At 39.1% G+C, this 13,655-nt stretch overlaps 1 pseudogene; it reads right to left on the bottom strand.

Moving 5' to 3' along the window:
• Nucleotides 1-589: 589 nt before the first annotated feature.
• LOC126071150 (olfactory receptor 7E24-like) lies at nucleotides 590-1,476 on the bottom strand (annotated as a pseudogene).
• Nucleotides 1,477-13,655: the final 12,179 nt, after the last annotated feature.

Raw genomic sequence — 13,655 nt, 5'->3', positions numbered from 1 at the left:
GAACAATGGCCTTATTTAGATAGTCTCCAACCTTGGCTGCCCACTGGTACATCTTGAGATACTTTGAAAAATCTCACCACACACCTCAATCTAAATAATCAGCATCCCTAGTGGTACGACTCAGGCAAGAGTGTCTTTAAAGTTCACCAGATGATTCCAATATGAAGCCAACTCTGAGGACTAATAACAAACATTCTTACATCTAAACTATATAAATGAATAAGACAGATACAGTTGTTGTATGGACATTAGTCATGAACTTTGGAAAAGGTTGTGGATTGCATTTTTTATTAAAGAAAGTTGTGTATTTCACCAGGATGCCTGTGTCATAGATGACAAATACAGAAGGCTCTATAGGGGTTATAGGACTCAATTGTGTATGTATTACCATGTACCACAAATTTCAAAACATCCCTAACGTCCCCACAAATAGGCCAAATAATTAATATTCTGATATGAAACATCAAGGGGAATGAAAACAATGAGAGTTACAAAAATTATGTGACCAAAGGAGCATGCTTTCGAGCTCCACGTTTTGTTTTCTGCCTGTTATAATCCACGGACCAAAAAAATGACACAGTTACTGACATTATGCTGGTCTGCTGAGGAGCCTCTGCAGGGCCTTCTTGATATCCCTGTTCCTCAGGCTGTAGATGAAGGGGTTCAGCATGGGGGTGACCACAGAGTACATCACTGTGGCCGCTGCACCACTCCTGAGAGAAGGTGAGACAGCTGAACTCAGGTACACTCCAATAGCTGTGCCATAAAATAAGCAAACGACTGACAGGTGAGAGCCACAGATAGAAAAAGCTTTATACTTCCCCCTTGATGATGGAACTCTCAGAATGGAGAAAAAAAATTGAGTATAAGAGAAAAGGACCGCTGAAACTGGAACACCTGCAAAGATGGCAGCCATAATATACACTAGTATTTTTTTGGTGGTGGCAATAGAACAGACAAGATTGAGGAGTTGAGAAGGATCACAGAAGAAATGAGGGATTTCCACTTCCGTGCAGAAGGTAAGTTGTGACACCATCAAGCAGTGCAGCTGGGAGTCCAAAAGGCTGAGAAAAAAGACACTAAAACCATCAAGCCACAGAGGTTGGGATTCATGATGATTGGATAGTGAAGTGGGTGACAGATGGCCACAAACCGATCATAGGCCATCACCCCCAGCAGAAGATTGTCCATACATCCAAAAAATATGAAAAAAGACAACTGAATCAGGCAGTCACCATAGGAGATGATTCTGTGGTGTGTATTGATATCCATAAGCATCTTTGGGATTGTGACAGAGGTGAAACCAATGTCAACCAAGGACAGGTTGGAGAGGAAGAAGTACATGGGGGTGCGAAGGTGGAGGTCAGAGCTCACAGCCAGGATAATGAGCAGGTTTCCAAGCACAGCAAGCAGGTACATGGACAAGAAAGGTCCAAAGAGCAGGGACTGCAGTTCTGGATCTTCTGAGAGGCCCAAGAGTACAAATTCAGATACACGTGTTAGATTCTGTGGGTCCATGTTGCAGAGACACCTTTGGGAAAGTAAAGAAAGGTCAGTAAAAGGAAATAAGAACATAGTTACCCAGCCCTTTGTCTATATTTGAATTCAGGAAATTCACAAGTAAAGCATTCACTCTTAAGACATACACCCCCTTCAGCAACTCTTCTCAATTGTGGTAAAATTATTCTTCCTAGACCTCTTTCCTCATTGATTTCTGTGCTATTCACCCTTTTCTATACAAACCCACTTTAGAACCACTCAGCTAAAGAATGTTGAAGAATGTTAGAGGATCAAAGACATTTACAGATAAGAAATTTATAAAGACAGTAAAATCATAAAGTGTAGAAGAAAGACAAGACTTCAACAGACATAACGTGTGAAGATACCAAAGCGATATCAAAAACCTCCCAAGACAGAAAAGTCTGGGACCAGACAGCGTCACTGGGGAATCCCACCAAACATTTACAGAACAAAAGATGTCAATCCTTCTTAAAATGTCCGGAAACTGCAAGAGGACAGAACTCTCCCTAACTAATTCTATGAGGCTAGCATCACCCTGGTAACAAAACCAGACATAGACCCCACAAAAAGAGAAAACTACAGACCAATATCTGTGATAAATATAGACAGTAAAATCCCCAAGAAAATTCTAGCAAACTGAATCCATGAGCATGTTAAAAGGATTATACAGCATGATCAAATGGGATTTATCCCAGGAATGCAAGGTGGTTTCAACATTAGAAAATCAGTCAATATAATACACTACATCAATAGGACAAAGGTAAAGAACCACATAATCATGTCATTCAAGGCAGAAAAGGCTTTTGACAAAATTCAAACCCCCCACCCCGTGCCCCACACCATTGTTACTCAGTATGGTCCCGCAAGTTCCAACTAGAGCAATTCGGCAAGAAAAAGGAAAAAAAAAAAAAAAAAAAAAACGCATCCAGATGGGGAAGGAAGAAGTAAAGCTATCTCTTTTCGCAGCTAGCTTTTCTATAGATAGAATACAGATGGTCCCCAGGTTACAAATGAGATCAGTTCCTAAGTATGTCTTTAAAACGAATTTGTAGATAAGTCAGAACATGTGCATAGTTCTTATTTAGCAATAAATGGTTCAAAGCTTTTCCATGGTTTCAAAGATGCATGTGCATAAGTGAAAGTGATTGTCATGAAGGATTTTTTGCATAGGCGTTGGTTTGATTGTTTCAAAGTGAGAGCAGATTTACATAACATTAAAGGGCAGATAGGAGTTGTCCATCAGTCGTATATTTGTAAACTGGGAACTTTTTGTACTCCAGACAATCCACAATATATGAATTCAGGGAAGTGGAAGGATATGAGGTTATCACAGAAAACACAGTTATGTTTTTATACACCAAGAACAAATGATCTGAAAGGAAATAAAGGAAACAATTCTATCTACAATTGCATCTAAAAGAATAAAATGCCTAGGAACAAATTTAACTATAGAGGTAAAAGACTTATGTACTGAAAACTAAAAACATTACTGAAAGAAGTTAAAGACCATCCGAATAAATGGGAGGGCATTCCATGCTTATGATTCAGAAGACTTAATATTGTCAAGATGTCAATACTACCTAAAGCAATCTATAGATTGAATGTGCTACCCATCAACATTCCAACACTTTTCTTAGAAGAAGTGGGAAAGCTAGTCCTAAATTTTATATAGAACTGCAAAGGGCCCAAAATAGCCACAGAAATATTGAAAAAGAACAGAGTAGGAGGACTCTCACTCCCTGGTCTCAAGACCTATTTTAAAGCTACAGTAATTAAAAAAAATTTTTTTTTTTAAGCTGGTACTAGTATAATGATAGACATATAGACCAATGGCATAGCATTGACAGCCCAGGGATAAGCACACATGTCTATGGTTGATTAATCTTTGAGAAGGTTACTAAATCCATCAAATGAGGAAAGAATAGTCTCTTTGATAAATGATGCTGGGACAACTGGATTTCCACATACAAAAGTTGAAGTTAGACCCATATCTCACACCATAAATGAAAACTAGCTCAATATAGATCTAACACCTAAAAATTAGACCTAAAACCATAAAACTCTTAGAAGAAAACATAAGGATAATTCTTCAGGACCTAGTCTTCAAAAACAGTTTGTTAGCTATGACACCAAAAACACACTAACAAAACACAAAATAGATAAATGAGATCTCATCAAAATTAAAATCCCTTGTACATCAAAGGACTTTATTAAACAAAGTGAAGAGATAACCTACAAACTGGGAGAAAATTTTTAGAAACCATATATCAGACAAGGACTTAAGAGCCAGAATATAAAAAGAAGTTAGCATTCAACTAGAAAAAGACAAACAACCCAATCATAAAATGGGCAAAAGATTTGAATATAAAAATGGCTAAGAAGAACATGAAAAGGTACTGAATTAGTCAATACTGTTGTTGTTGTTAGGTGTTGTCAAGTTGATTTGGACTCATAGCGACCCCATGAGACAGAGGAGCACTGTCTTACGTGTTTTCGAAGCTATAATAGTTCAAGAAGCAGATTATCGAGTCTTTCTTTCTTGGAGACACTGGATGTGTTCGAACCACCAACCTTTAGGTTAGCAGCTGAATGCCTAAGCATCGTGCAACCAGATCTCTTTTCATTAGCCATTAACCAAAAAACTCTGTCGCCATCAAGTCAATTCCAACTCCTAGTGCCCCATAGGACAGAGTAGAACTGTGCCATATGATTTCCAAGGAGCAAGTGGTAGATGTAAACTGCCAAACTTTTGGTTAGCAGCCAAGCTCTTTAACCACTGGTCCATACATTAGCCATTAACCTGATGCTGTCAAGTCAATTCATTAGCCACTGTTTTGGTTGTTAGGTGTCAGGGAGTTGGCTCCGACTCACAAAGACCACATGTACAACAGAACAAAACACTACCCTGTTGTGCAGCATTCTCATGACCAGTGTTATACCTGAGCTCATTTTTGGAGCCACTGTGTCAATTCATCTCATTGTGTAGGTCTTCCCCTTTTGGGCTGACCCTTTTACTTTACCAAAAGTGATGTCCTTGTCCAGGGACCAGTCCCTCCTGATAACATGTCCAATGTGAGCCGGAGTCTCTCCATTCTCACTTCTAAGGAGCATTCTGGTTGTACTTCTCCAAGACAGATTTGTTCCGTCTTTTGGCACTCCATGGTATATTCAATATTCTTCGTCAACACCACAATTCAAAGGCATCAATTTTTCTTTGGTCTTCCTTATTCATTGTGCAGCTTTCACTTGTATATGATGCAATTGAAAATACCATGGCCTGGGTCAGATGCACCTTAATCTTCAAGTGACATCTTTGCTCTTCAACACTGTAAAGATGTCTTTGGCAGCAGATTTGCCCAATGCAATGCGTCTTTTGATTTCTTGACTGCTGCTTCCGTGGGTGTTGATTGTAGATCCAAGTAAAATGAAATCCTTGACAGCTTCAACCCTTTCTCCATTTATCACGATGGTGGTTATTGGTCCAGTTGTGAGGATTTTTGTTTTCTTTATGTTGAGGTGTAACCCATACTGAAGGCTGTGGTCTTCGATCTTCATTAGTAAGGGCTTCAAGTCTTCTTCACTTTCAGCAAGCAATGTTGTGTCATCTGCATAACGCAGGTTGTTAATGAGTCTTCCTTTGATCCTGATGCCCCGTTCTTCTTCATATAGTTCAGCTTCTCGGACTGAATACATACAGATTGAATTGCTATGGTGAAACGATACAACCCTAATGCACACCTTCCTTTACTTTAAGCCACTCAGTATCCTCTTGTTTTGTCTGAACAACTGCCTCTTGATCTATGTAAAGGTTCCTCACGAGCACAGTTAAGTGTTCTACAATTCCCATTCTTTGCAGTGTTGTCCATAATTTGTTATGATCCACACAGTCAAATGCCTTTGCATAGTCAATAAAACACAGGTGAACATCCTTCTGGTATTCTCTGCTTTCAGCCAGGATCCATCTGACATCAGCAATGATATCCCTGGTTCCACATCCTATTTTGAGTCCAGCCTGAATTTCTGGTAGTTCCCTGTCGATACATGGCTGCAGCCTTTTTTGAATGATCTTCAGCAAAATTTTGCTTACGTGTGATATTAATGATAATCGTTCTGTAATTTCCACATTCGGTTGGATCACCTTTCTTGGAAATAGGCATAAATATGGATCTCTACCAGTCAGTTGGCCAGGAACGTGTCTTCTGTATTTCTTGGCATAGACTAATGAGCACTTCTAGTGCTGCATCAGTTTGTTGAAACATTTCAATTGATATTCTGTCAATTTCTGGAGCCTTGGTTTTCAGCAGTGCCCTCAATGCAGCTTGGACTTCTTTCTTCAGTACCATCAGTTCCTGATCATATGCTGCCTCTTGAAATGCTTGAACTTTGACTAATTGTTTTTGGCATAATGACTCCGTATATTCCTTCTATCTTCTTTTGATGCTTCCTGGGTCCTTTAATATTTTCCCCATAGAAACCTTCACTACTGCAATTTGAGTCTTGAATTTTTTATTCAGTTCTTATAGCTTGAGAAATGCTGAGCACGTTCTTCCCTTTTGGTTTTCTATCTTCAGGTTTTGGCACATTTTATTATCGTACTTTGTCTTTTCCAACTGCCCTTTGAAATCTTCTGTTCAGCTCTTTTACTTCATTATTTCTTTCTTTTGCTTAGGTACTCGACGTTCAAGAGCAAATTTCAGAGTCTCTTTGGACATTCATTTTGGTATTTTCTTTCTTTTATGCCTTTTTAATGACCTTTGCTTTCTTCATACATGATGTCCTTGATGCCATTCCACAGCTTGCCTGGTGTTCAGTCATTAGTGTTCATTGCCTCAGATCTGTTCTTAGAGGTGGTCTCTAATTAGATGGTCTTTAACTATCTATCTTGGCTATCATGGACTTGTTCTTGTTTTCTTCAACTTGAAGTTGAACTTGCATATTATCAACTGATGGTCTGTTCCACAATCAGCCCCTGGCTTTGTTCTGACTGATGATATTGAGCTTTCCCATTGTGTTTTTCCACAGATGTGCTTGATTTGATCCCTATATATTCTATCTGGTGAGGTCCATGTGTTTAGCCGCCGTTTTCTGTTGTTGAAAAAAGTATTTGCAATGAAGAAATTGTTGGTCTTGCAAAATTCTATCATGTGATATTCAGCATCATTTCTATCACCAAGGCCATCATATTTTCTAACTACCAATCCTTCTTCTTTGTTTCCAACTTTCGCATTCCAGTCGCCCATAATTTTGACTGCATCTTGATTACATGTTAGATCAATTTCAGACTGCTTAAGTTGGTAAAAGTCTTCAATTTCTTCATCTTTGGCCTTAGTGGTTTTTGTGTAAATTTGAATAAAATCGTATTACCTGGTGTTCCTTGGAGGCTTAAGGATATTATCCTATCACTGACAGTGTTGTACTTCAGGATATATCTTGAAATGTTCTTTTTGATGATGAATACTACACGATTCCTCTTCAATTTGTCATTCTCAGCATAGTAGACCATGTGATTGTCTGATTCAGAATGGCCCATACCAGTCCATTTCAGCTCACTAATGCTTAGGATATCAATGTTTATGTGTTCCATTTCATTTTTGACAACTTCCAATTTTCCTAGATTCATACTTCGTACATTCCATGTTCCACTTTTTAACTGATATATGCAGCTGTTTCGTCTCATTTTGAGTTGTGTCACATCAGCAAATGAATGTCCCGAAAGCTTGACTCCATCTCCATCATTAAGGTCAGTTCTACTTTGAGAAAGCAGCTCTTCCCCAGTCATATTTGGACTGCCTTCCACCCTGAGGAGCTCATCTTCTGGCACTGAATCAGAAAATGTTCTGCTGCTACTCATAAGGTTTTCATTGGCCAATGTTTTCAGAATTAGACTGCCAGATCCATAGACTACCAGATCTTTCTTTCTAGTCTGTCTTAGTCTGGAAGTTGCACTGAAACCTGTCCACCAAGTGTGACCCTGCTGATATTTGAAATACTGGTGGCAAAGCTTCCAGTATCACAGCAACACATAAGCCACCACAGTATGACAAACTGACAGACACGTGGTGGAGCCACAGCCTAAAAGTAGTTAAATCAGAATCCCAATACATGAGACCCTTGGTGATCCTAAAATACAACAAGTGTGAACCACTGCCTTACGATATTGCCATGCACTTAGTAAATGCTCCATTAAGGTTAGCTATTATTATTGTCATTAACACCCAGTACCCCTATTAAATATGTAAATGTTTAATAATATTTGCTTCAGGACTCATACTTTACAAATATTTAAAATATTCCCATTAACATTTAAGTTTTCTCCAATCCATGCTGATCCTATTCTCCAGAATACCCATCCCCAAAGGCAACCACTGACATGAATTTAGGGGGAATATTTACCTGACAATATTTCCATAATGTTAGCATTGATTTACATATCCCTAAATAGTTTTCTTAAAAACTTACCTAACTAGTATCACAGTGTGAGTATTGTTCTTGAAATGTCATTTCCCACAACATTGTATTTTAAGTTTCTGTGTGAAGCACATTCATCTGGTTAAAACCTAGTTTAAATAAAGCATAGTATTACTTGGGGGAGGAACTTCATTTTATTTTTTGATTTCTTATTAGGAAAATCCTATGAAAATTCTTATGCCTCTCTCCATTCACACAAGTGAGAATTTCTATAAGATATATGAATAAAGGATAGTTGTTTGAGTCATGACAATCAATGTGTATTCATTTTTTCTACTAATTGTTAACATCTGCTTTCCCAATAGAAAAATCAACCACATGCTCTTATTATCAAGGTATAACTATTGCTGTTGAGTCAATTCCAACTCAAAGGGGTCCTATAAGACAGAGTAAAACTACCCCATATGCTTTCCAATGGTGTAGTCTTTACAAAAGCAGATTGCCACAACTTTCTCCTGTGGAGTAGCTGGTGAGTTCAAACCACCAGCCTTCTGTTTAGAAGTTGAGTGCATAACCACTGCACAACAAAGTATAGAATCATAAGTATCCCTGAAGTCTAGGTAATAATAGTCGTCATTCCAGGATAGCTTGATGTGAAATCTCCATTTCTACAGGAAATAATGTTTCCATGTCTCAGATTTCTAAAGTGTTCTGCAAAATGAATTGCTACTCATAGAAAAGCCTGTGACCACAATATTCATGCCACAAAGACTCCTATAAACCATGGCCTTATTCAACTAATTTTAGATGAACTCTTCAAATCCCAAAAAGAGGAACAGATTCTTCTGCCTCTGTTTGGTATTTTGAACAAAAGAAGATGCAACAAAAAAAAAGCATTCAGCTCTGGTGGAGGGGAGAGAGCCTGGGAAAAGGTCTGAGTCCCATATCCTTCATCCACTGGAATTTTGGCACTTAATGCTCAATCATGATTTTCTAATCAGAGTTGGAATCATTATTGAACTCGCCAGTTTATTGTTGAAATACAACACCATAAAAGATTCAGTCACTGTACTCTCAGTTATATGGCAGAGAGGTTAAAGTGAAACTTATGTGAAGAAACTCAAGCATAAATAAATGGAAATTCTAAAAGATGTCTCAGTCCACATAGTAAAATTTTTCTTCCCCTACTCTTTTTCCCTCTTCTTTTTCTGTTTTCCGTTTTATGAAAAATCTATCCAATTTTTAAATAGAATGTTGTCAATCCTATTAAATGGAAAATAACATGTACCAGAGAAAAGTCTTGATATAGACCCATACAAGCCTTATTTTATCTTATTTTATGTATCTGAGTGGTGAGACTCCATTCTCAGGCACCTAGCCAACACTCTAACCTTCCATTTTTTCTTCCTGGTGATCCAGGCAGAGAGATTGGAGGGAAACAACTGAGTCTCATTCTTCTCTCTAATCATATTGGACATCCCAGGAAGGGAGAAAAGTACAGGCAGAAAAGCACCCAGTGTGTGGAAGCCACAGAGGCTACACTTTGTCCCTGCGAACTAATAGAAATAATATTTAAGAAATTTTTTTTTTTTTTGATGGCATCTGCTGTGCCAAGTTAGTGTAGGCTCTAGAGGAGTGGGAATGAAGGATATTTGATCATTTTTTTCTCTGACCACTTCAACTGGAGTGACACAGGAAGAAAAATAGCATTGTGATGACAGTTTAGAATATCAGGTAGGTGCCCAGTGATAAGGAGCCCTGGTACTGCAGTGGTTAAGCACTTGACTGCTAACCAGAAGTCAGCAGTTTAAGCCTACCAGCCACTCCACAGGAGAAAAAAGGCACAGTCTGCTTCCTTAAAGATGGCAGCCTTGGGAAGCCTATGGAAAAGTTCTACTTTATTCTACAGTGTTGCTATGAGTTGGAATCAACTTGATAACAATGGGTTTGGTTTCTTTTTTTTTTTTTTGCCCAGTGATAAGGGGCAGTGGTGGTTCAGCGATAGAATTCTTACTTTTTGTGCAGAAGATTGGATTTGATTCTCATCCAATGCACCTCGTGTACATCAACCACCCATCCCTGGGTGGAGCCTTGTGTGTTGCTATGATGTTGGACAGGTTTCAGTGAAGGATCCAAAAACCAGGCAGTGAAAACCCTATGGATCACTGTGGTCTGATCCACAACTGATTGTGGCACCGTGCAGATGGAATCTCGCTGCCCAGATTCAAACCTTGATTCACCCCTTTCTGCACCTAAAATTGATTAAAATACATAAAATCGCTCTGCTCCATTTCTCACTTATAAAATTATACTAATCTCTGCACCTATATCTTGGGGGTGAGTGTGCAGATGAAATAAAGAAAAGCTACATAATGCACAGCTCAGAGCTTGACACTGGGAAACCCTCAATATGATTTGGTGATATTGTAGTTATTGTCCTCATCATCACCAATATCATCATCCTCAACATCATGATCATTTTGGAGTGCTTAGGGGACAGCTTAGAGGGACTTATTTCCTGCTGTGATGGTGGCAATGCCTTTGGAAGCTAGAAATGATGTTAGAGAAGAACAGAACTCTGAATGAAAGTCCTCAGGCATCCACAGTACTAAGAACATAAACTTTATAAGCCACTTAGCTGAAACACTTTATTCTAGGCCCTCCATCCTGACTATCCCAAATGTGCTGTTGGTCCCGATGATGAAAAACAATGCCCTTGACAGTTATTCCTGTGTCCTTGTCTCCCTCAGCACTCACTGGGGTGCATAGTCTCTCCGCTGAGGCATGACCAAGGAGCGTGAATCCATTATTCCTCCTGTGCCCGGTGGGTGATGATGGCTGAGGATCCTTCTTCAGGACTGACAGGAAGACACACTCAAGCATGGGCACCCTAAAGTGAATGATGACTCTGGGCGGAGGAGACACACTTATGTAGCCTGCTAGACTGTGATGGGTACTCTGAAGGGCTGGAGACACAAGCTAATAATTGGTAGCCAAATGGTATTGAGAATGCAACCCACAGAGCTTGTAATTAGCCTATCTGATCTATGTTCTCCTAATCTCTGAGGGCTTATTAAGTGAAGGGATGAGAGAGGAAAAAAAAAATTAATGTCCTGGAAGGGTCAGGGCCCTTCCTCTTCTCAGGAGGAATCAAACTTCTATTCTCCCTTCTGTCTGGTAATTTGCAGGGATCTTAACATGAAGTTCAGACTCTCTTTTTTCTAATTTAAAGAATCAGTGAGTGACTTTGATATCAAAAACACAGGGAGTTAATGGAATCATTTAGAGAGAATAAGGATTTCTATTCTGAGAATCTGTTACAACTCCCATCTCTTTTAAAATTTCTACCTCTAAAGAGGACATTCTAGCTGAGACAGCTTTTGGAAAAAAAAAGACGGTTGTGAAAAATAAGTGTACAGGAACCCAACGGTGGGTCTATATTTTGGATTTAAGCAATTCGGAAGTAAAGTCCTCAAGTTTGATGACCATATTCTTCTTCAGCAATATTTCTCAGTTGTGACAAACCTATCCTCAAAACTGTTTTGTCATTGGTTACTGCACTATTCTTTTTTTCGGACACACCCACTTTAGGGCCAAAGAATATTAGAATTCTAAGGACATTTTAAGATAACAAATCCAGGAAGAAAGTAGCATATCTTTATGAAGGAAACATATGGAATATTTAATATTCTTCAGTCTTTAGGAAAAAAAATCATTTGAATTGGAGGACATTATGAAGAACTCAAGGAGGGCAGTGGTAGAACTATCACTTCCCATGTGGCGGACCTGGGCGAAATTCCCAACCAATGCACCTTACGTGCAGCCCCCACCCATCTGTGGAAGCTTGCATATTGTCATGATGTTGAACAGAATTCACTGAAGCTTCCAGACTAAGACAGAGGAGGAAGAAAGGCCTGGAAATATACTTCTGAAAAGCAGCTAATGAAAATTCTTTGGTTCAAAAGTCAAGTAATTTGGGCCAGAGGTTTTAATCAAAGTATAGCAAAGGCACATCTTTTATTTGATTCCAGGTTCCCAACTAGAAATGGAATCCAATACTCTGAGTTGTCTCTCTTTGAGATTAAGAGGAGCTAAATTACAAGAAGTGGACATGGACAGCAGAAATAAAACCCAGGTGTAGGAGCATGAGAGAGTTCTGCCCAGAATTATTATCATCTGCCAACTACTTATGTGATTCTTACCTGCGATCTCAGCTATACACCTGGTAGTTGATACAGGAAGTGGCACCCACTGGAAGCACACAATGAATAGCTTGCAGTGACCAGAGAAGAGAAATGGTAGGGTAGTTTGGCAGGAAAGAATATTGGCTAGGTGCCCAGTGTCTGCAGCCAGACTGCCCAGATTCAAACCTGGGTTCATTCCTTTCTAGGTCATGACCTGGTGCAAGTTACATTAAAAGGCCGTAAAAAACCCTGTTATAATCCATATAATGGCACTAATGTATGTTGCTCTTTTTGGAAGGTGGTGTCACAGATGTAGGAAAACAAGTTACATGGAACTTTTAGCTCAGAGACTGGCACCAGGAGGCCTTCAATAAAGATTCCTGATAGTGTAGTTACATCATCATTATTACCTTTATCCTCACAATTCTTACTATCACCCCTCTTATGATCATTTTGGAGTCTGTGGGTAGTGCAAAGGGTTGACATGCTTGGCTGGTAATCAAAAGGTTGAAAGTGCAAGTCGACCTAGCAGTGCCTTGGAAGAGAGGCCTGGTGATCTGCTTCTGAAAAATCAACCATTGAGAACTCTATGGATCACAGGCCTACTCTCAGACACATGGGGTCATATCATGAGTTGCAATCAAATCAATAGCAACTGGTAGTGTTGTTGGTGTTATTTGTATGACTTATCAAAATCCATCATTATTCGATGATTCTTAATCTTGCATATTCTATTAAATTGAAAAAAATTGATGACATTAAATGTTCATAATAATAAAAACAAAGCATACATTTATTCTCTCAGTAGTTAATAGAAATCTATACAGAAGGTCCAGTAGTCCTTCTGATACTCGATGTATTGATATCAAAATGTCCTCACTTTTTCTTGAGTCAGTGAATAATATATTCGACAATAAACCAAGTGGAGATTACCATATCTTATGTATATTTTGAGTATATAAACTAATGGTATTCCGTCCCTGCCTTTAAACTGCATAAGGACTCGTTTTTTTTTTTTTTTTAATTTAGACGAAGGTTTACAGAACAAACTAGTTTCTCATCAATCTGTTAGTACCCACATTGTTGTATGACATTGGATATCAGCACCACGACATGTCAGCACTGTCCCTTCTCAACCCTGGGTTCCCTATTACCAGCTTTCCTGTTCCCTCCTACTTTCCAGTCCCCACCCCAGGGCTGGTGCACCTCTTTAGTCTTGTTTTGTTCTATGGGCCTGTTCAAACTTTGGCTGAAGGGTGAACCTCAAAAGTGACCGCATTACTGAGCTGTAAGATTGTCCTGGGTCCATACTCTCAGGGTTTCTTCAGTCTCTGTCAGGCCAGCAAGTCTGGTCTTTCTTTTGGAGTTAGAATTTTGTTCTACATTTTTCTCCAGCTCTTTCTAGGACCCTGTATTGTAATACCTGTCAGGGCAGTCAGTGGTAGTAGTCGGGCGCCATCTCATTGTCCTGGACTCAGTCTAGTGAAGGCCGTGGTAGATGTGGTCCATTACTCTGCATAAGTACTCATTTTGTAAGGATGA

This window comes from Elephas maximus, chromosome 3 (assembly GCF_024166365.1).
Source record: "Elephas maximus indicus isolate mEleMax1 chromosome 3, mEleMax1 primary haplotype, whole genome shotgun sequence".
NCBI classification, from domain to species: Eukaryota; Metazoa; Chordata; class Mammalia; order Proboscidea; family Elephantidae; genus Elephas; species Elephas maximus.
This window is presented reverse-complemented; position numbering and strand designations above follow the sequence as displayed.